The sequence below is a fragment of the Pinus tabuliformis genome, chromosome 6 (genome assembly GCF_031772625.1).
Source record: "Pinus tabuliformis cultivar Carrire ecotype Pingquan chromosome 6, CPIR1, whole genome shotgun sequence".
Classification (NCBI taxonomy): domain Eukaryota; kingdom Viridiplantae; phylum Streptophyta; class Pinopsida; order Pinales; family Pinaceae; genus Pinus; species Pinus tabuliformis.
This window is the reverse complement of record NC_142292.1, coordinates 790,667,313-790,689,221: the sequence shown is the minus strand read 5'-3', so window position 1 is coordinate 790,689,221 and position 21,909 is coordinate 790,667,313.

Genomic DNA, 21,909 nt, shown 5'->3' with positions numbered 1-21,909 from the left:
CAGTCCGTCGCTGTAAGGATCCACCTATGTTGTCCGGAAGAGGCGGGATGAATTTCCCCAGTGAAATCCAACCCCCACTGCTGGAATGGAGTGCTCACTTCGATAGGCTTAAGTGGCAAAGGCTGTAATTTCTAATTTCCTTCGAAAATTTGACACAACGCTTTACCATCTTATGCACATCAGCAAACAAAGTAGGCCAGTAGTACCCTGGTCTCAAAATTTTGTTCGCTGTTCATTTCCAAAAAAGATGTCCACCACACTCTCCTCCGTGAAAATCCTCCATGACTTTCTTTGCCTCCTCTTCCACCAGACAATTTAATAAAATGCCACCGGGATCTTTCCAACACAGTGCAGAATTCAAGATACAAAACTTGGCAGCCTTCAATTTGAGTGTTCTCGCTTTGTTTCTAGCCATGCCGAGCGGCGGTGATAGATTTTTCAGCACATATATTATATCAGAATACCATGGGGACAAAGCAAACATTTCAGATACCTGAATTGACATTCCTTCCTCATTCTCATCGGACATGGCAGCGATCAGATTTATGTCCAATGCATGCAAATTTGATTCGGCCATTAGCTTCGCCAACCCCTGTCCTTTGACCAGCTTTGTAGGCTTTATCTCCACATCGTATTCTAGCAAGGCTGCGATCCATTTGCCTCTTCTCCCTTCCGGATCGGTCTGCACTAGAACATCTTTCACAACAGTATTAGGAACATAGGCCAGAATGTGAGAATGTAGGATATACACCCATAAATCCTTCAATGCATTCACCAACGCCAGGGCCTGCTTCTCGATGATGTTGTACTTCAAAGCTGCATCCCTTATAGCCCTGTTGAAGAATGCAATGGGTCTTTCATGATCATCCCTCTTCTACAATAATACCACTGCCATAGTGTGCTCAGAAGCAAATGAAAACAATATGAAATCTTGAGTGTAGTCCGGGCTAACTAGAACTGGAGCTGAAGACAGGGCCAATTTGACCAAGTTGAAAGATTTGACAGCCTCCTCTGTCCATTTCACCTGGCTGTCTTTTTTAAGCATGTTGGTCATTTCTTTCAAGTGTTCTGCAAGATTAGGCACAAAACGACGCAGAAAATTCATCTTACCATTGAATGATTGTATCTCCTTTTTGTTCCTGGGCAGATCGATTTGCTGAATTGCTTTCACACGCGTTGAGTCTATACGAATGCCATATTTTGAAATGATGTGCCCAAGTAATTTGCCTTCCTCCATGGCGAACAAGCTCTTCTTTGGATTCAGTGATAAACCATATTTCCTGCATTTTTGAAAGACAATTTTTAGGTGATGCATGTGTTCTTCATCAGATTTTGAAAACACCGTCAAATCATCCAAGTACACCACCAAAAACACATCCTTCTCATTCGCAAACGCCAAGTCCATTGCCCGTTGAAATGTGGCACTTGCATTCTTTAAACTGAATGGCATTTTGGCATAGTGAAACGTTCCCCATGGAGTGGTGAATGTTGTCTTGTCTCTATCATCTTCATGGACTGAAATTTGGTTATATCCAGAATAACCATCAAGCAGCGACATACGAGATGCCCCCACTACTCGCTGAAGTATATGGTCCATCTTAGGCAGCGGATAGTTGTCCTTCAATGGGACCTTGTTTAGATTTCTGAAATCAATGCATAGGCAGATCTCACCGGTCTTCTTTCGTACAGGTACTTAGTTAGATATCCAATCTGAAAATCTGATAGGCACAATGATACCTGACTTGTACAACCTATTTACCTCCTTTTCGATAGATGGCAGCAACTTTGGATTTATCCTTCTTAGCTTTTGTCTAAATGGTTTTTGATTGGGCTTGATGGGTATTGTGTGCTGAATGATATTCGTATCATAGGTCTTTAAATCAAAATAATCCCAAGCAAATACATCTGCAAATGAAGCCATCAAACTGATATATTTGTCCTTGATATTTGGCGGTAATGCTTTCGACAATTTTACCAACTTTGGATTTGCAGTTGTATCGATGTTGACCTCTTCTACACCCTTCTCTGTCGGCTGCAATGTTGGCTTGCGGGCTACATCATCCTGATCAAAAAGTTCCTCTAGGGGTATCAAGCCTTTAGGAATGATGTTATTCTTCAGCTGTAATACATCCATTTGATTGATCTGCACTTCATCTGTACCATTCCATTTGCCCTCATCATTTTCCACATCGATTGAGGTTTCTTTGAACTTGCCTTTGTTGAGCAGAAAATCCTTAATCTCCTCATCATCTTGGAACACTTGCCAATGTCCCTGATTGTCTGGAATGGTTGGACGATGCTTGACATGGATTTCAAATTTATTGCTGGAGTTCATGGGGATCTTCAAGTTGCTCGCTGCCTTGGCAAGAGCATCAACAATACTATTTTGTATTCATGGCACACATGTTAAGGTGTATTCAAAAAATCGCTTTAAGATGTCCAAAACTGCATTACGATAGGCCCACATCCTAGGATGTTTTGCTTGATACTCACCTCTGACCTATTTCATCACCAACTCAGAGTCGCCATATACCGAAATCCTCTTTGCATTCAGTTTTCTAAGAATCTTCAGGCTAGCAATCAGAGCTTCATATTCAGCTTCATTATTTGAACATTCAAAGGCCAGCTTGTAAGAGCAAACTCTCACGCTGCTAGGAACTTTGTTTGGGGCGGAGAAAGGACTGCGTACCCAAATATCAATACCAGTGCCATCATTCCCTACTGCTCCATCAAAATCCATGGTCCATAAGCCTTCTTCCTCCTCTTGTAAGTGCTGGAAATCTGTTTGTTGTGCCTTGTCTACTTGCTGTCCATCATTTTCAGTTGATTGCCCAATCTTTTGCTGCTTTTCTTGTCCTTCTTTCTTTAAGATTTCTATAAAATTTTCCGTTATCTACGAAATGTTGTCTGCTTCTACTATCTGACTATATATTTCATTTAAACTATCTGAAAACAAAACAAAAGACTCTAAATCTATATGTACATAGTTAATAGGATGATTGATCGGTTTCTCCTTGCTTGTGATCATATATTTCATCTTTTGTTCCCGATATAATTTCCTCATTTGTCCAAACACCGGGATTGTTGCATAGGAGAAATCCAGCTGTAGTTTCCCCTTCAATTTCGCTACCCAAGACCTAGAAAGAAGCATGCCAAACCTTGGAGGAATGTCTGCTACCACTACATCCATCAGAACATTTTTCATAGGAAGTTGATCTAAACTCACAACTAAGTCTTTAATGAGCTCTGTGCACCTTACTCTGCCGGAATCGAATGAATAGAGATCATGATATTGGCGGGTGATGTCCAGACCAAGCTTATCCATGATAGCCTTGGGCATGAGATTGTGAGAAGCTCTGGAATGGAACATGGCATTGTGTAGCACAAAGTCATGCAATCGTAAACTGATATAGAAGGGTGGCACATCGCTATCGGGAGACTCACCATTTGTTGCTGGCCCAAAAATAATTTCAGGCTGATCATCTTCTACATTTACCATGTCGAACATTGGGTCCAAATTCAACATTTTAGAAATCTGTCCTCTATAACTGTTGTTCTTCATTATCTCAGTCAAGGGGATGGATACCTTTAGCTTAGAAATCTCATTCTCTAGGCTGAAAGCGGGAGTTCTTTCTACCTCTTTGACCGGGATATCTTTCCTTTCCTTCTCTTTTGATGTGGCTGGTTGCTGTGATTGTTCTACTGATTTTGATTTGCTGCTTTCCGGAACAACCACCTCCTTTCCCTTTCTTTGTGTCGCTGATGGATCATTCTTTGTTGTTTCACCCTCCTTCTTTTTCTGAATTGGTTTGGTCGGTACATCTCTGTTTCTAAGGGAATATCACTGCTGTTGTGTGGACAAAGCATTCATATACCCCCTTTGATAGTCTTCTGACTCTTCTTCCAACACGGTTTCGTTAGCTAGAATAAAATCAGCGTCTTGGTGTGTAGCTGAATTTACTGTGCATTCTTCTTCTTCGGTGATGTAAGTAGGCAGCTCATCTGGAGTAAAGAGATGGTTTTCCTCGCCTATTACATTCCCATCCTCATCTGACTCTGGTCCATGCACAAAATTCTGTTGTAAAGGTGTTTGTACCAGCTATTGTGTTGTTTGCTCTTGAGTTCGCTGATCTCTTTTTCTTATCCTATATTGTGGCTGCTGTTGGCCATGAAAGTTAGGATTCCTAACCTGTGGCTCTGGCTTGTCAAGTTTTACCCTCTCAAGCATCTGTTCTACCTTTTTGAGCAGCTGATCCATTGAAGAAGATTCTTCTTTCACCATGGTTTTCTTTTTTGCTTTCGCTCTTGCTCTTTTGGACAATAGATTTGCCTCAACGTTGACCGCAATTTTCTGCATGTCTTCCATTGTAGTCGGTTCTCTCTCTCTTAATTGGTACACCATGCCAGCATCAAAACCATCTGGAAACTTCATCATTGCTAGTCCCATAGGCGGCTTTAGATGGTCTGGGATTTCGTTGTAGACTGCATTAAATCTAACACAATAATCTTGGACCGATTCACCGGCATTTCGTTTTATTTGCTCGTATTCGGCCAGAATTTGAAGGGGATTCTTTTTCACTTCCCACCGATTCAAAAATTGTCTTTGTAGCTCAGCCAAGGTAATGATACTTGCAGCTGTCAAACCTCTAAACCATTTCCTCACATCACCTACAAAAGTTTGTACAAAGAGCCTCATTGCCACGTTCTCCGCATCGATCTCATGAAGTTCATAGAAGTCTGCCATTTTATCCACATGTTGCTGAGCAGTAATATTGTTAGGAGTGCCATCAAAAAACGGGATTTTACTTCGATAGTCATTTGGCATGTCATCTAGAACTTGGGGCAGAACAAGAGGAGCAAAACGGGCAGCCATCATTCTTAGTGGATTTGGCCTTGGAGGCGTTGGAGGAGTGTGCACAGTTTGCAAGGGGCTTGCACTTGGAGTTTGGGGCTGTGTTGCAATGTAATTATCGATTAACCTATTAGCTTTTTCTGTTTCAGGGTCTACAAGAAATTGCGGATTAGGGACGGTATAATCAACAACCCTTTCGGATTTGGACTCAAACAAAGATATTTCAAATCGTTCGTCAAAATCAAGCTCTTCAAGATACTCAAAAATGTCGGGACATGAATGGGATTTGAACACGGGAGTTATGGTGCTTTCTTGACGAAGGAGTCTTGTGATCAAATTGGGATTTTCGTAAATATGAGGAGGGTCCGGGTCTGGATTCACTCTGGTATATCGTCTCGAAGCCAGCGTGCTATTGGGATAAATTACGGGACACAACCAACTTACTCAGCCTTTCCAATCCTAAGCTCATCGTCCAGAAGCCTAGAATTCTTATGAAACAAGGGGATTTGATCTTCAACTTGTCCCTAGTGGATTCGCCACTATGTTAGCACCTAAATCTACCTTAGGCTGAAGGAAGGAAAAAATTAGGGTAACCACAAACCACGCTCAGTCTGGTAGCTAGCCCTACCAGAGCAGGAGAGGGCTCTCTCCGAGTCACGCTCAGCGGATGGATAGGAAAAATGGTCTAAGATGACTTACAATGCAATATTGACCTTAGGCTAGTAAGTGAAAAGGGATTTTGGAAAAGATTTTATGAAGTGACCGAGCTTCTGGGATGTTATGGGACTGGCGCTCAGCAAAGAACAGAGAATTGAATATGAAGGCACAGACTATTCCGTGAGACAAGGTAGGCGGCAAGCGCGGAAATTTCGGCTTAAGGTAACACGGAATGGAAAGATTGCTGAAGAGAGTGAAAATACCATGGTTGCATGAATACTTTTCAACAGAAGAGTAACACTGCACATGAAAATTTCCCACAGGCAGAGAAATATAAATTGAATTCTACCTAATCTCACTTAGAAAATTTCACTGAAATGAAACATGAAATGAATTATGAAACATAAAAAGATACATATGGAACATAAGAACACATTTGCTACACTCACAACCAGAATAATCTCATGAAATAGAGCCGCTACCTTTCATTAATTCTCTGTCAAAAATACACAGTGCAGAAACAGAGTTTCTTTCCCACAGTCTCCCACAAGTTACAAGCCAGCCAACCCTTTGCAAATAACTTGCATACAATATATAGAATGTGTGAGGAAGAGATAGAACACCCAGGGGTTGGTAAGTTACTCAAATCATTACGAAAAGGAGATGGAGAGCCAACCATCAGCTACAGGTGCAGCGTTCTCAAGCATGACAATTGGCTGGGATGACCCTTTTCATTCTTTTGCCACTTGGATAGATGCCCATCTGGAGAGAAAAATATTTAAATGCTGCCTTTGGTGCCAAAAAACCGAAGTGTAAATGACCGGGCCCACTTGGAGAAGTCGCGACCTAAAATTTCGCGAAACGGGAGCAAATTGGGAGTTTTTTCCCCTGTGCGCCATGCCAAATTCTCTGTGCGTCGCGCCACTTTGGAGCCTATTTTGGGGCACTTGCAGGTGTCCAAAATGTGCCCAAGTGGGCTTGTTGGAAATCTTGTCCTGTATACTTTCTAACCCCACTATAATTTCTCAATTTGGTGCTCATTTTCCCCTCCAAATCTTCATTCTCCCAAGACTGCTTTCTGTGTGTCAAAAAAGTGGCAGAGAGGCCATTTTTGGGTGTTTTTTGACCTTTAGGAGACCCAGATCTTGTCAAAATTTCTTGCTCGGACACTAGTAGTAGTATTTTTCGATGTTGAATCCAAATATGCAAGTTGTTCCTTGATTATAGTCCTAGATTTTTAGCGTCGCGCCAGTGGCGCGACGCACAGGGAGGAATTTCTTGTTTTGTGTCCAAAAAAGTTGCCTGTGACCAAAGTGCTATGTTGTGCCAAGGAAGCCTCAGCCAAGATTCGAAGCCGATCTTGCTCCTTTGCCTCCTTTGCCTCTTTTGTTTCTTTACTCAATTTTGCCTTTAGGCTCCTGATTCTTGCTTTGTAACTCATGTTTCGGGCCTGGTAGTAATGAGTCATGCACCTCAGCATGTCTTTCTCCCTGTTTGCTTTGTCTAACCGCTGCTCCAAGTGAACGTTCGCTTTCTCTAGCACATACTCCCGGTCTTCACCTCTTTGCTCCATAGATCTGCCTTGTGCTGCCAGGATGTGTCGCCGATTTTCCTTGATCATTTGCAACTCTATCTCAGCTAGCCGATCCTCAAGTTGCTTGTTCCTCTGCTCCAGATACTCCACGTTCCACTTGGCCCTATCCAAGTCCAGGGATAGGTTCTCAATCACAGACTGCTGCTCCTGAATGATCTCTCCCAGCTCAACATTTGTAGGTTCTGCATCTGTCTCATCATCCTGGAGGAGAAAAAACTCGGTCTCTTGCTCACCTGATGGCCCTTCCTCCTGCACTGGCTCCTTGCCCTTACCCTGCTCCTGTGGTGCTGATGTCGGAAGCGAGGCCCCTTCCACCCTGGGTGGAGATAACACTCACTTTGCTGCTGCGAACAATGGTCTATTGCCCTTCTGGTATGTGATGTATACTGGCATGGTGGCAGTCTCATGGCACTCAAACTGATGTGAAGGAATTCCCGTCTCATGCTCAAACTGATGTGAAGGACCTCCCGTCTGATGCTCAAACTAATGTGAAGGACCTCCCACCTCATGTTCTGCCTCTGATATAACCGGTGTAGCGTTGAAGAAATCATGGGAGATGAAGTCCTCCCAAGCAATACCCTGCAATCCCAACTGATGGTCCACCAAAATCCGGATGAGAGCAAAATGATAGACACTGTTTAGTTGCTGTCGTGGGGTCTTGCGCTGCATGAATTTTTTTATCTTCTCAATGTTGTTGCAGATGAAAAATGGGAGGCTCATCATCCGCACCCTGGTAAAGTGCATGAGAAAGCGGATGTGATAGGCATAAAGGCGAGAAAACCTCCCCTCGCAACTGAAATACTTCATGATCAATCTCATGAGTGGGGCATACTCATCCCTCAAAAATCCGAATGGAGAAACTCTGGTGAGCTGGCTCAAGCAGCTATTTTTGATGTAAGGCTCATAGTGATGCCTCTCCACTTTCTTCTTCTTATGCCACTGTTCTCCATGTTCAATATTCCTGTTGCAACTGATATGGTTTCCGGTGTCAATGTGAAAGTGACCCCAGCCAGGACAGATTGGCCTCCCTGTAGATGAAGTGAAAAAAGGAAGGCCAACTCATAATGGACTTTGACATTCGACACCCTTTGGCAAAATTCATAACATGCCAAGTGCTGGAAACAAGACATAGCAAGTGGGCATGCCTGCAGCTCAGTGAGGGTGTTTGGCTCATCTCTAAGATGTCTGCCGCTCCGGTGATGTCTCCTATGGGCCCTCTCTCCTGAAGATGTGTCGCTGTGGGTCCCCTCCTCATACTCTGATGAATTTTCTGATGCCATTACTGCTACTTGTAGCTTGAGTTTTATGTTGCCCTCTGAATCTAATGAAACTGATAGATGTTCTGAAAATCCGTCACCAAGGGGACAATAAAACAGGGGAGTGTTAGGAGGGGAATGATGAAAAGGGGAATAGGGGTTTAAAGGAGAAATTTATCAGGGATTTGGGAGTGTTTGGGGTATGGTTTTGATGGGGTAGGGTTTGGGATATTTTGAGCTATAGGAATAAAGGGAACAAATGGATATGATAAGAGTGGAGCTAGGGTGATTATTAGTGGAAACTGCTACAGGGAGATTGGCTGATAGAGGTAGGGTAGGAGCATATTTTAGCAATAAAGTCACTGTAGCAAAACCATATCTTTCTTGACCTTCTTTATATCATCTTTGTTTTACTTTTAAAATTTTTTGCATTTGATTTCATGGTCATCATAATAACATTCCCCTTCAAGTTTTAATGCCAATGGTGAATGTAGATGGGCTACCCCTCCAACCTTGAGGGTCATTCACAAACATTTTGGGCAATTTAGTGCATTTCTGGGCTTATAAGTCTGTGCGCCGCACACTCTGCCCAGTGTGTCGCGCCAGTGGCGAATTTGTGCTGTGGCTGGGCTTCTAGTGCGTCGCGCCAGTGGCGAACTTGTGTTGTGGTCGGGCTCCCAGTGTGTCGCGCACCCTGAGTGCGCCGCGCCACCTCGTGTGTGTGTCGCGCACTATAAATTCACCCTATATTTGCTTGAAAAATAGGGGAGAGGGTTTTAGGGCAATTTTAGGGTGGTTTCTTTAAGGCACATGATGGAATGGAGGCGGGAACGATGAGGAGTGAGGGGACAAGGGGAGGGGAGCAGAACCTTGGTGCTTATCATCACATTTTATCACCCCATTTTTCGCTTTTCTTGGTGATTTTTCCATGGATGGCCATTGTGCTTTTGGGTACCATTTAAACATCTTACAAACCCCATATTAATGACAAAAGTGATGGAGAAGAGGTGTCAATCATGGCCTACCTCTTGATTCGCTGACTTCACCGAGATTTGAAATGATTTGCAATGTTCTTATGCCCCTGGCTGTGTGCGTCGCGCGCCAAGCCCAGTGCGCCGCGCGCTGGGTGTGCGTCGCGCCCTTGAGAAAATTGAATGGCGGGCAGGCTGCGTGTGCGCCGCGCCCTCTGTGTGCGCCGCGCTCCCTGGTGTATGCGTCGCGCCCTTCAACACCACCTCTCACTCCTTCAAACTCTTCACTATTTCGCTCTCTCACCTTTGGGATCTTTCTCCAAGTCTTCAATGGCACAATGGCTTTGCTTTGGGCCACAACAAGTATATATATAGGCTTGAGAGAAATTGGTTTGATTTTTTCTTCTTTGAAAACCCACTTTCTAATGTTTATGTTTTGCACTTTTTTCATTGACTTTAAAACACCCTGATTTTCATTTTTCTTTGAAATTTTGGCTCTCATGATGAAATTTTCGGCATTTCTTTGCGGGGACTGTGTGACTGGGCATTTGGCCATGAAAACCATGACTGCATCTGAAAAAGTTCACTGGCAATTTTTAGGAAAATTTTGTCATAGTTGACCTTGTTTGACTTTTCTTCAAAACAGAGTTTTGAAGAAGAGTCGATGTCTCTTCAGGTGATGATGAAGCTTTCGGAACCATAGTTGTATAAGGTCTCCCTCTGGCCTGCATGGCTTGTTCTGGACATGTTTTTCAAAGACCACATTGATGATTTCCTAGACCCAAACATAAAAGATGACTTTGTCTTGTAATATGACTAGACCTCGACTATCATGGATTTCGGTGATTATGGATAAAGACCTGAGCCAGAAGGGGCCAGAGATGAGGGAAAATGACTAGCATGACTATCTCCGTCAGATCATGGCATGTCCCTAGCGAAATGGAGTTGAGTGGATGGAGCGGGACACATAAAATTGAAATGCACAGAGCTTTGATCTCTGACGGAGGGCTGACCAGACCGACTCTAACACTAGGGATATGGCAAACTTTCTCTCCTTACTCCATTTTTGTCCTCAATGGGCTCCTCACCTTCTAAAAAGAATTTCCTTTTGGCATTCTGGCTATCTCCTTTGTCTTCCTTCCTCCATGGTACTCCTAGGGGAATTATGGTAACTCTATTGATGAGTTTAGAGGTGAGCTCTATGGATATGCCTCTTACCACAACAGTGGCATGGAATCGGGTAAGTGGAATGAGGGAGAGAGAAAAATCTCGGGCCACCTCATCATCATACCCCCTTAAATTTTCGAAATACCCCATCCAATTATGCCTTGTGAAGACTTCTAGCAACCGAGGGTGTTGTTGGATTCTCAAAGTGTTAATGGGATCCCTTCTATTAAACCCTCCTATCATCTTGGTTGGTGAAGTTTGAGGAGATGATGGTTGATACAATTTTCAAATGTAGAAGGAAAAAATTGAAATGGCTGTGTGGACAATTCTCTTGCACAACTGGTAAATTCACTCAAACTAGAGGATTTTGTGTTCAATTTACTTGGAAAGAGGGATGTAATTATAGAGCCTACCTCTTCATAGTGTTTGTTGTGGTGAACCCCTGTGTTTTCCCATCTAAAAATCCTCTCAGCCTATGCTGTAGACTGTCTCTGTGTATCCTGTAGGAATCCTGTGTGCAATCCTGTAGGATTTCTTGTCCAATCCTGTAGGAATTCATGTGCAGAAAAATGATGGAGTCTTCCATTCTGTAGGTTTCCTGGGTATGAGAGTGACTTGTGAGAGTGAAACTTGAGGAAATGAATGTGTAGGTTTTAACCCCGTACAGAAATTACTTGCATACGAATTCTAAATCATAGAAAAATAAACAATGCGAGAGCATAACACATAAAACACATATACACAGAGATTTTCCCCTGGATCCCAAAACCGGGACTACCAGCTTGATTTTTCATTTTATTCCTTTCAATATTACAATACATATTTATACATGTCGAAGCATCCAATACCATGGACTGAATACCATCGCGTCCAAAACCAAGGACTGAAAACCATAGGTAGGTTCGCCCAACCTAATTTAGGGTCCAATTTTTTTTTTCCCATGGCGCTGCCCTGGACCCCGTAGAGGGGGGCTACCCGCCCCCCTCAAACCCCCCAGACAGGGGGGGCTCCTCCCCCCCTCTAACCCCCTGGTTCACTACATGGGTTAGTCGTGGAAAGAATATAACACAACCCAACAATCTTCCACTTGTTGTTTTCTTTGCACAGAGGGTCGCAGGAGAGCTTAGTCATTTTTCCAGCCCTGAAATGCCCATTGTTTCTCTACACCAAGAGAACTTCTCAGAGCTCACAGATTTTGTCAATGCATCTGCAGTATTCTTCAAAGTGTCCACCTTTACCAGCAACACCTTTTTGTCTTCTATCATATCCCTCACAAAGTGATACTGAACATCAATGTGCTTTGTCTTTGAATGATAAGCAGGGTTCTTTGCCAAGAAAATTGCACTTTGGCTGTCACAGTCTATTCTTATAGCTCCCTGTACTAACCCCATACTTCAACACAATCTCTGCAACCAAACTGCTTCCTTGCTTGCATGAGTGGCTGCCATGTATTCTGCCTCTGTAGTTGGTAGTGCCACTACAGATTGTTTCTTACTCATCCAACTGACTGCACCTCCAAATAGGTTAAACACATACCCACTTGTAGATCTTCTCTGATCCAGATCTCCAGCCCATTCTGCATCAACAAAGCCACGAATATCCAACACTGTCCAATCCTAGTCTTCCTTGGTAGCACAAACCATAATCACTAGTGCCACGCAAATACCTGAAAACCCGCTTCACTGCTGTCTAGTGCTCCTTCCCTGGTTTTGACATAAACCTGCTCAATACTCCCACTGCATGTGCAATGTCTGATCGAGTACAAACCATTGCATACATCAGGCTACCGACTGCACTCGCATATGGAACACAGGACATGTCCTCTTCTTCTTCTTGTGTCTTGGGACACTGTTCAACAGATAACCTCACACCTACAGGAATAGGAACCTTCACCGGTTTACTATCCTGCATATTAAAACTCTGTAGTATTGTCTCGACATACTTCCTCTAGTTTAACCAGAGCTTCCTCTTTGCCCGATCTCTTTTAATTTCCATGCCCAAAATATAGTTTGCGGCACCAAGATCTTTCATGTCGAATTGGGAGGACAATTGGATCTTCAAATCCTGGATAATTTCTTTGTCATTTCCAACCAGCAACATATCACCCACATACAAGACCAGATAAATAACACGGTCACCAATTAATTTAAAATACACACAATGATCTGCTTTGCTTCTGGTGAAGCCAAGTCCCCATATAAATGTATCAAATTTCTGATACCACATCCTTGGCGATTGTTTTAACCCATACAGAGACTTCTTTAACTTGCATACCGGTTCCTTCACCGCAAAGCCTTCAGGTTGCTTCATGTAGATTTCCTCTTCCAGATCCTCGTGAAGAAATGTTGTCTTCACATCCATCTGTTCTACCTCAAAATCGAAAGCAGCAACAACAGATAAAAGTAACCTAATAGAAGTTACCTTGGCAACAAGAGAAAAAATATCACCAAAATCAATTCCCGGCACCTAGGAATAACCTTTTGCTACTAATCGAGATTTGTATTTCTCCACCTTCCCTTATGCATTTGTCTTCTTTTTGAACACCCATTTGCTGCCAATGGGTTTCCTTCCAGCTGGCAACTCCACCAAATCCCAAGCCTCATTTTTGTGCAAAGATGCCATTTCATCAACCATGGCCTCTTTCCAGAGTTTTCCATCCTCTGAATCCACTGCTTCCTTCATAGTTCTGGGATCATCATCAGTAGCAGACAAAGCAAAATTTGAACAGAAAGCAGATGGACTATACCTTTCTAGTTGCCTTCTTTCTCGAATTGATATTCTCAGAGCTGGAGTTTGTGGCTCTTCATCTTCTGATTCCTCCTCTGTTGTAGAGTCTGATTCTTCCTCCTTTAGCTCAAACTCTATCTTCTCAGGTTCCTTTGGTTGGAATTCATGTTTAATAACATCTTTCACCTCTCTGAACACCACATCTCGGCTGTACACAACCTTCCTTGTTACTGGCTTCCAAAGCTTATAACCCTTTAAACCATCCTTATACCCAATAAAGATGCACTTTTCAGATTTACTATCCAACTTGGTTCGTTTCTCCTTTGGAACATGTACATATGCATCACATCCAAATACCCTCAGATGTGAAAGAGAGGGTTTCTTACCAGTCCATACTTCTTGTGGAGTCTTATCCTCCAACGCTGATGAAGGTGACCTGTTGACCAAGTAACATGCAGTATCCACCGCCTCTGCCTAGAATTCCTGTCCTAACCCGGCACCACTGAGCATGCTTCTTGCCCTTTCCATCAATGTCTTGTTCATTCTTTCTGCGAATCCATTTTTCTGAAGTGTATATGGAGTAGTCTTCTGTCGTGCTATACCACACTTCTTACAAAATTCTTCAATTCCTTGCTGCAAAACTCTCCACCATTATCTGTCCTCAACACCTTTATCTTCTTCTTTGTCTGATTTTCCACCAAAGCCTTAAATTCTTTAAACCTGTCAAAGACTTCAGATTTCTTCTTAAGGAAATATATCCATGTACTCCTTGAGAAGTCATCTATAAATGATACATAGTACACATACTTACCCAGTGATGGAACCTTCACAGGTCCAAAGACATCACTGTGCACAAGCTCTAATATCTGTTTCTCCCTCTTACCACCAGAGGGGAAACTCACCCGATTCTGCTTCCCATATACACAATTTTCACAGAAATCAAAATCCAGAGAGCTATTACTCATACCTTCTACCATACCTTTAACATGAAGTATTTGAATGCCCTTCTCTCCAATATGTCCAAGCCTTTGATGCCACAGCATGGTCTTCTCTCCAGAGACCACTAGATTTTCAGCTCCACTTTCAGGAACCACAGAACTGTTGTATCCATCAACAGCAGTGCTACCTTGCAGCTTGTACAGAGTTCCAGTCCAAACTCCCCGCATCAATACCAGTGTTCCCTGAACCATCTTGCAGGTATCCTTCTCGAACACTATTTTTACACCTGCATCATCCAACTTGCTTACAGAAATCAGATTTTTGGCCAATCCAGGAATATGCAGAACACCCGGAAGTGTTCTAACCCTTCCACCTTGCAAATTCAACTTTACTTTTCTGCGACCAGTGATTCTAGCCTTCCTATCATCTCCTAAGAAGACATCACCACCATCGTATTTCTCATACTCGCAAAACCACTCTCTATGGGGAGTGAAGTGAAAGGATGCACCTGAGTTAATCAACCATGCCTCATGATCTACATGTGTACTTGAAGAAGCCAAGTACACATCCCCACCTTCATTTGAGGTGGTTTTTGCCTCTGTATGAGCATCATCATATCCCTTTCCTTTATCAGGAGCTTTAGATTTACAATCCCTTTTGAAGTTCCCTTCCTTTCCGCATTTCCAGCACACCACCTTTACAGGTTTTCCTGGAGATTTAGATCTCCCACTCGATGACTTATTTTTGTTTCTATTCTGGGACCGTCCTCGTACAGACAAGGTATCACCATTCTGGCTCTACATATTTTTCCGTCTCATCTCCTCCGTCAACAAGGCTGAGACTATTTCATCAAACTGCAAAGCAATTGCATTGCTACCTAATGCAATAACTAGACTATCCCACGAATCTGGTAGAGAACACAACAAACTGATGCACTTATCTTCATCTAAAATTTTAATATCAACAGATGCTAACTGACTTACCACAGTATTAAATGCATTCAGATGCTCTGTCACCGAGTCTCCATCTTTCATCCTCAGGTTATACAGCTTTTTCCGCAGGAACAGTTTATTCACCAGAGACTTAGATTGGTACAAAGTCCCTAACTTGTCCCACAAAGCCTTCGCCGTAGCTTCCCCTGATACATTCAACAATACTAAATCTGAGACACACAATCGTATTGTGCTCTTTGCCTTCCGATCCAACTTCTTCCATTCTTCATCGGTCACTCCCGTTGGTTTAGTACCTGGATCTACCGCGATCCACTGATCTTTATCCACCAACACATCCTCCAGCTTGAGTTTCCACAACTCAAAACTCTGACCATTGAACTTCTCGATCTCTATCTTTCCGCTGCTCGCCATCTTCTTTCACCACCAGAATCGATCTCGTAGATCTCCCACTGAATAGGGTCTACCACAGGCCCGAGCGAAACCCCTCAGCAACAAAGACGTCCCCTTGAAGCCAAAACAGCTCTGATACCAAATGTATGTTTTAACCCCGTACAGAAATTACCTGCATACGAATTCTAAATCACAGAAAAATAAACAATGCGAGAGAATAACACATAAAACACATATACACAGAGATTTTCCCCTGGATCCCAAAACCGGGACTACCAGCTTGATTTTTCATTTTATTCCTTTCAATGTTACAATACATATTTATACATGCCGAAGCATCCAATATCATGGACCGAAAACCATCACGTCCAAAACCAAGGACCAAAAACCATAGGTAGGTTCGCCCAACCTAATATAGGGTCCAAAAAAAATTTTCTCAGGGCGCTGCCCCGGACCCTGTAGAGGGGGGCTACTCGCCCCCCTCAAACCCCCCGAACAGGGGGGGCTCCTCCCCCTCTCTAACCCCCTGGTTCATTACGTGGGTTAGTCGTGGAAAGAATATAACACAACCCAACAGAATGCATGAATTCATGGGGACAATGATTATTTCCTCTTATGGTCATTTTGGGTGAGGTGGTGTGCTACCAGGAAAGGTACGATTCCCATTTTTGGACCATTGGTCCCCACTACCACCTCATCATTCCCCACTCCTCGTAATCAACTCCCACTTCATGCTTCCATAGCCTTAACTGCTTTTGTCCTTCTCCTCCTATTTTTTAGTTGACTGCTGCTATGTGTGAGAGGACAAATTGTTTTTTCTTTGTTGACTGATTGAAGGCGGCCAAGTTAACTCACCACCTTTCGCTTATAAACGAACTTACTAGTAGCCTTTACATCTTTTTACTACATTATGCACATAAGAGAGTGAGTGGGATACTTACCTACGGTGCTAATACCTTGTTGCAGTTGTTGAAGACTAGAGGTGCTTGCTGTGTGTATTGGTTGCATGCTATTCTTCTTCCCTTTCTTGTTGTTCTCTGATGATTCTTTTGTGGTGTAGGTACCTGGTGTTGAAGATGGTGGTGGTGCTACTGCTTTGGAGTTCCTTATGCTCTTGGATCACCATGCTTGAAGCTTGATGTTCTCATGATTTGTATTCTGTGGGATAGGCTGCTATAGGATTTCCTACAGGATGTCCTATAGCTGCTTCTCCCTCATAACTCTTAATCATATACTTTGTTGGGATTTTGAGGATGGTGACATGGATGGAGAGGGAGACTAGGAGTGTGGAGAATGAGGAATACTCAGGTGATGCTCCCTATTTCTCTCTGTTTCCTTCTTTTATCAAAGACTGTGAAAAGAAATAAATTGAAACTATTTTTTTTTAGGGTGAATGCAGGGGTGATGAAGGTGGACATAGGTATGGTCAAGGAATGATGATGTAGGGGTGCTATTTTATTGACATATCAGGTCATTTTTTTCCCTTAGAGTCACTTCTTGTAGGATTTCCAGGTCCCTGTAATTCTTATAGGATCATCCTATAGGTTTTCAGGGGATCCTGTAGAAAACACAATCCCCATGTAAATTGAAGCACAGGAGTCGAAAAAGTATAAGAAATGGTGGAGTGATGAATGAAAATTAGTGTAAAAATAAAAATGCGAGTGAAATAGGTATATTTGTGATCCTCCTTTTCTCTTTGATCGTCCTTCTTGTTGACCTGAAAAATAGAAATTTTCATGATTTTTCTCTTTTTCTCCCCCGTTTTTTTTGAAAACAACTAGGTTGCCTCTGAGAGGTTTTCTTCCTAGCTATTTAACCTATGCGCCTCAAGAGAGGTTTTCACCTAGGGATATTTTTATTCTCATTTTTTTTTTTCACACCATTGGGCCGCCCCAATAGGTTTCCAACCCGATAGTGGGACTCAAGTGCGTCATGGAGGTTTTCACCTGAGTCCTTATTTTTTTTTCTCTCTCAGTGATTTGATGAGGTAGGAGCTGAAACTACTCCATTACCATCACTTATTTATTGATACCATCAATGAAGTCTTGTTTTGACAATGGTCTCTTACAAATTTTCAATCGGTGTCCATTAACAAGTAAAGGAATGGCCTCTTCATCTATGGTTTTGATATGTACTGAACCATTATCATGGCATCTTTCTACAACATAAGCTCCTAGACATCTTGTCCTTAACTTGCCCTTGAAGTATTTATACCTAGAATCATATAGCAAAGCCCAATCACCTTCTTGAAATTTCTTTTCCTTGATGCTCTTATCATGCTAGATCTTCCTCTGAAGTTGAATTACCTCTGTATGTAGGAGGGCCTGCATTCTGAGGTCATCTAAACCGTTCAACTAGAGCAATCTCTATTTTTATACACTGCTGAGATCTAGATATAGTTGGGATGCCATCCTCAATGTGTTATACTCACATTCAATGGAAAAAATGGTGTTTTTCCCATAGACCATCTCATAGGGTGTGAATCTAGTGGTGGTTTTCCAGGTGGTATTATAGGCCTAAGTGGCTTCCACTAATCTATCTATCTAATCCTTCCTGTTATTGCTTACCACTTTGGTCAAGAAGCCCTCCAATGCTCTATTGGTCACCTCCACTTGCCCATTAGCCTGTGGATGATAGGGAGTGGAGGTTATATGCTTGATCTTGTGCTAGCTGAGCAAGTCTTCAATCATGTTGGAGGTAAACTGGCTGCCTTGGTCTCTGACCAACTCTCTAGGGTACCCAAATTTGTAAAATACATTCTCCCTTAGGAATTCAACTACCTTCTCTTCTGTTGCTACCTTAATTGCCTTGGTTTCAGCCCACTTAGTCAGATAGTCAGTGCACACAAAGATGTACTATTTTTGCTTGGAAGGAGGTTCAATAGGTCCAATGAATTCCATGCCTCACTTTTCAAATGGCTCAAAAGTGACATGAGGTTGCAGAGGCATTTCATATCTTGGAGTAGGCCTTCCCATCCTTTGGCATCGATCATGTTGACTAGTATATCTTTTCACATCTTGATGAAGAGTGGGCCAATAATAGCCTGCTTGCAACACTTTGAATGTTGTCCTCTTTGCTGCAAAGTGACCTCTACAAGGCCCATCATGACAGGTCAGAAGGATGTCAAAGACTTCCTCCTCCCTGACACACCTTCTAAAGATTTGATCTGGGCCAAGTATGAAGAGATTACCCCCAATCCAAGTGAAGGGGGTGCTCTTCCTTACTATCTTTCTTTTCTCTTTGGAGGAAAAGTTCGGTGGGAACTGTGCAGATACCAAATAGTTTGCTATATCAACAAACCAGGGACAGAGAAATGGAATAGAAAATAAGTTCTCATTAAGTAACTGGTCATCAACCATTCCCTCTTCACCTGTAGGCAAATTTAATTTGGACAAAAAGTCTACAACAACATTTCCCTTACCAGGCTTATGAACAATAGTTAGATCAAATTGCTGTAATAAAAGTAACCATCTTATAATCTAGGCATTCACATCTGGTTTATTCATTAAATATTTGATTGTTGCATGGTTAGTATGTATGAATGTTTGATAGCTTGTAATATAATGCCTAAATTTATTCAATGAATTCACAAAAGCTAGGAGCTCCTTTTCGATCACTATGTAGTTCAGCTCGGCCTTTGAAAAATTCTTACTGATAAATTAGATAGCATAAGGCAATTTTTCATCTATCTGACCTAGGGCTGCTCCTATGGCTTTGTGTGAGGCATCAACATGGATATGAAAAGGAAGGGCCGAATTTGGGCCTCAGAGAATCGGTGCAGTGGTTAACTTGTTATTTAGGGTGTCTAAGGCCTCTTGACAGCTTTTTGACCATATAAACTTAGAGTCCTTGGCCAACAAACCAAATAAAGGAGAGGCCAACTTGCTGAAGTCCTTTATGAACCTTCGGTAGTATCCAGCTAACCCTAGGAAAATTTTGACATCTCTTTGCTTTTGAGGAGGTGGGACCCTTTGGATGATAGCTATTTTGTTTGGGTCCACCTGTAGTCCTTGCTGAGATATTGAATGACCTAGCACGGTCCCTACAGTCATCAGGAATTCACATTTTTCAAGACTAAGAGACAGGTTCATTTCAATGCATTTGTGCAGTACTTTCCCTAGGTTGGAAAGAGCCTCTTGAAAATCACAGCCATAAGGTGTAAAATCATCTATATAAATTTCTACCACATCATGGACTAACCCGGCAAAAATACTTAGGACTACTCTTTGGAAAGTGGCAGAAGCATTGCATAGGTAAAAAGGAAGGACCCTATAGGCAAAAGTACTGGAAGGACAAGTGAAGGTGGTTTTATCCTGGCCTTCCAGGTTGATCTAGATTTGGTTGTACCCATTGAATCCATCTGGGAAAGAGAAAAACTTTTTCCCTGCCAAGCCATCTAGCACTTGGTCAATGAATGGTAGAGGAAAATGGTCCTTCTTTGTGGCTTTGTTCAACTCCCTATAATCGACACAAATCCTCCACTTACCATTTTCCTTTGGAACTAACACCAAAGGAGATACCCACTCATTGTCAGAGATAGGGTAAATGAATCCTACATCTAGCAGTTTTTGCAGTTCTTCTTTGACTATATCTTTAAGAGTTGGATTCATCCTCCTTTGGGGTTGTTGGACTAGCTTGCAAGCTTCTTTGATGTATATGTGGTGAGTACACACTAAGGGGTTCACTCCCTTCATTTCTTTGTAACTTCAAGTGAAGCCATCTATATGTTCCTTTAGCGCGTTTCATAACTTCTCTTCTTGGAGAGAAGAAAGAGATGGATTGATTTTCAAGGTGCTCTCGGGGCTGAATTCTATGGTTTTGACATGGAGGGGGTTGAAATCAGCCATGAATATGTCAATTGGATGATTGTTTTGGGTTTCCTTTACTACATCTTCTAAGGGAAATGATCCTCGGAGTTGGACTTTGGATTAGGTGTTCAATTAAATCATCTTCATCTTGTTGTCCTCCTCCCATGGTTGTTTCTAAAGTATAAAGTTGGGCAGAATAAACTTCATCTTCTTCCTCCTCCTCCAGCCATAAAGGTAATTCATGTTCTAGTGATGGATGAGCAGGAGGGTATAGGACTAACTACTTGGACATATTCCCATTCTTGATGGTAATATTCCCAGCTCTGTAGCTGATGTAAGCATGGACAGTGGCCAACCAAGGTCTCCCAAGGATGAGAGGGTAACCAGTAAGCTTAGCCTTAGGCTAGAGAACTAGGAAATCTACAAGGTACTCCCAAGAGTCAATGGAGACCATCACATCCTCCAAAATCCCCTCAGGGGTCACTGTGGAGTGGTCTACCAGTTACATAACTTTTGTGGTCTTCCTCAATGAACCTTGGAGGTTGAGCTTGAGCTTGGTGTCCTTGGTCATCACATTAATGGTAGCCCCAAGATCTATTAGAGTGTGTGGAACAATGGTGCCATTGATGTGCACATCTACTACAGAGCTTCCAGGGTCCAAATACTTTGGACGTATTACCTGCCCCAACATTAACTCAGACAATTGTCCAATGACATTATTGGTAGGGGTATCTCTTCTTCACCTCCCTGGATGCTTGAAGCACTTCTCCTTAATAAACTTATTGTAAATAGACACATCTTTTATTGCTTGGAGAAGTGGAATCTTTACACATAGATTTTTCAATTCTCTCAGAAGTTTAGTCTCTTTTGGGGTAGGTTGGATGGTTGGGTTAATCTCTCAGGAAAGGGTGGATTTACTTTAACAATCCTTTCCTCTATTTCTTCCTGAACCTCCCTAGATGGAGTTGGAGGTTGGTTATCTGGGAGAACTCTCCCAAATCTTAGGTTAATCTCCTGGATTTCGATAGCATAAGCTGGATATGATGTCTCTCCACTTTATACGTGCTGAGACTGTCTTTTTTTCGGGTTTAGATTTGGCTGGGCAGGCATCTGGGGTTGCTCGGGTCGAGCAAGGTGTAACAATTGTGGTTGGGCAGGTGGTGGAGGCAATAAAGTTGGAGCATTGTTTTATTTGGGCCTCCACCCCTGGGGCGGTGCATTCCACTGAGGTTGTGGCAGAGCATATGGTTGAAATGACTGGCTGGTTAGCTAGGAGTGATACTAAAATGCAAAGGACCAAGGAGGAGGTGTAAACCAGGAAGGATGAGCAGGGGGTCCCCAAGAAGGTACAAATGTGGTCTAGTTGGGGTTGTAATATGCATGGGATGACCCTTGCATGCCTTGTTGGTATGGTCTAGGCCAATGAGGTCTCCTTTGGTTTATGTAGCAAAGCTGCTCAATGACCCCTTTAACTCCTTGATATATATCTTTGAGTCTAGGAAAAGTAGGACACTTGTTTGTGGAGTGGTTTTCTTCATAGAATGAGAAAATTTCAATAGAATTTAATGGACATTCATTCCTAGGGTGCCTCCTGG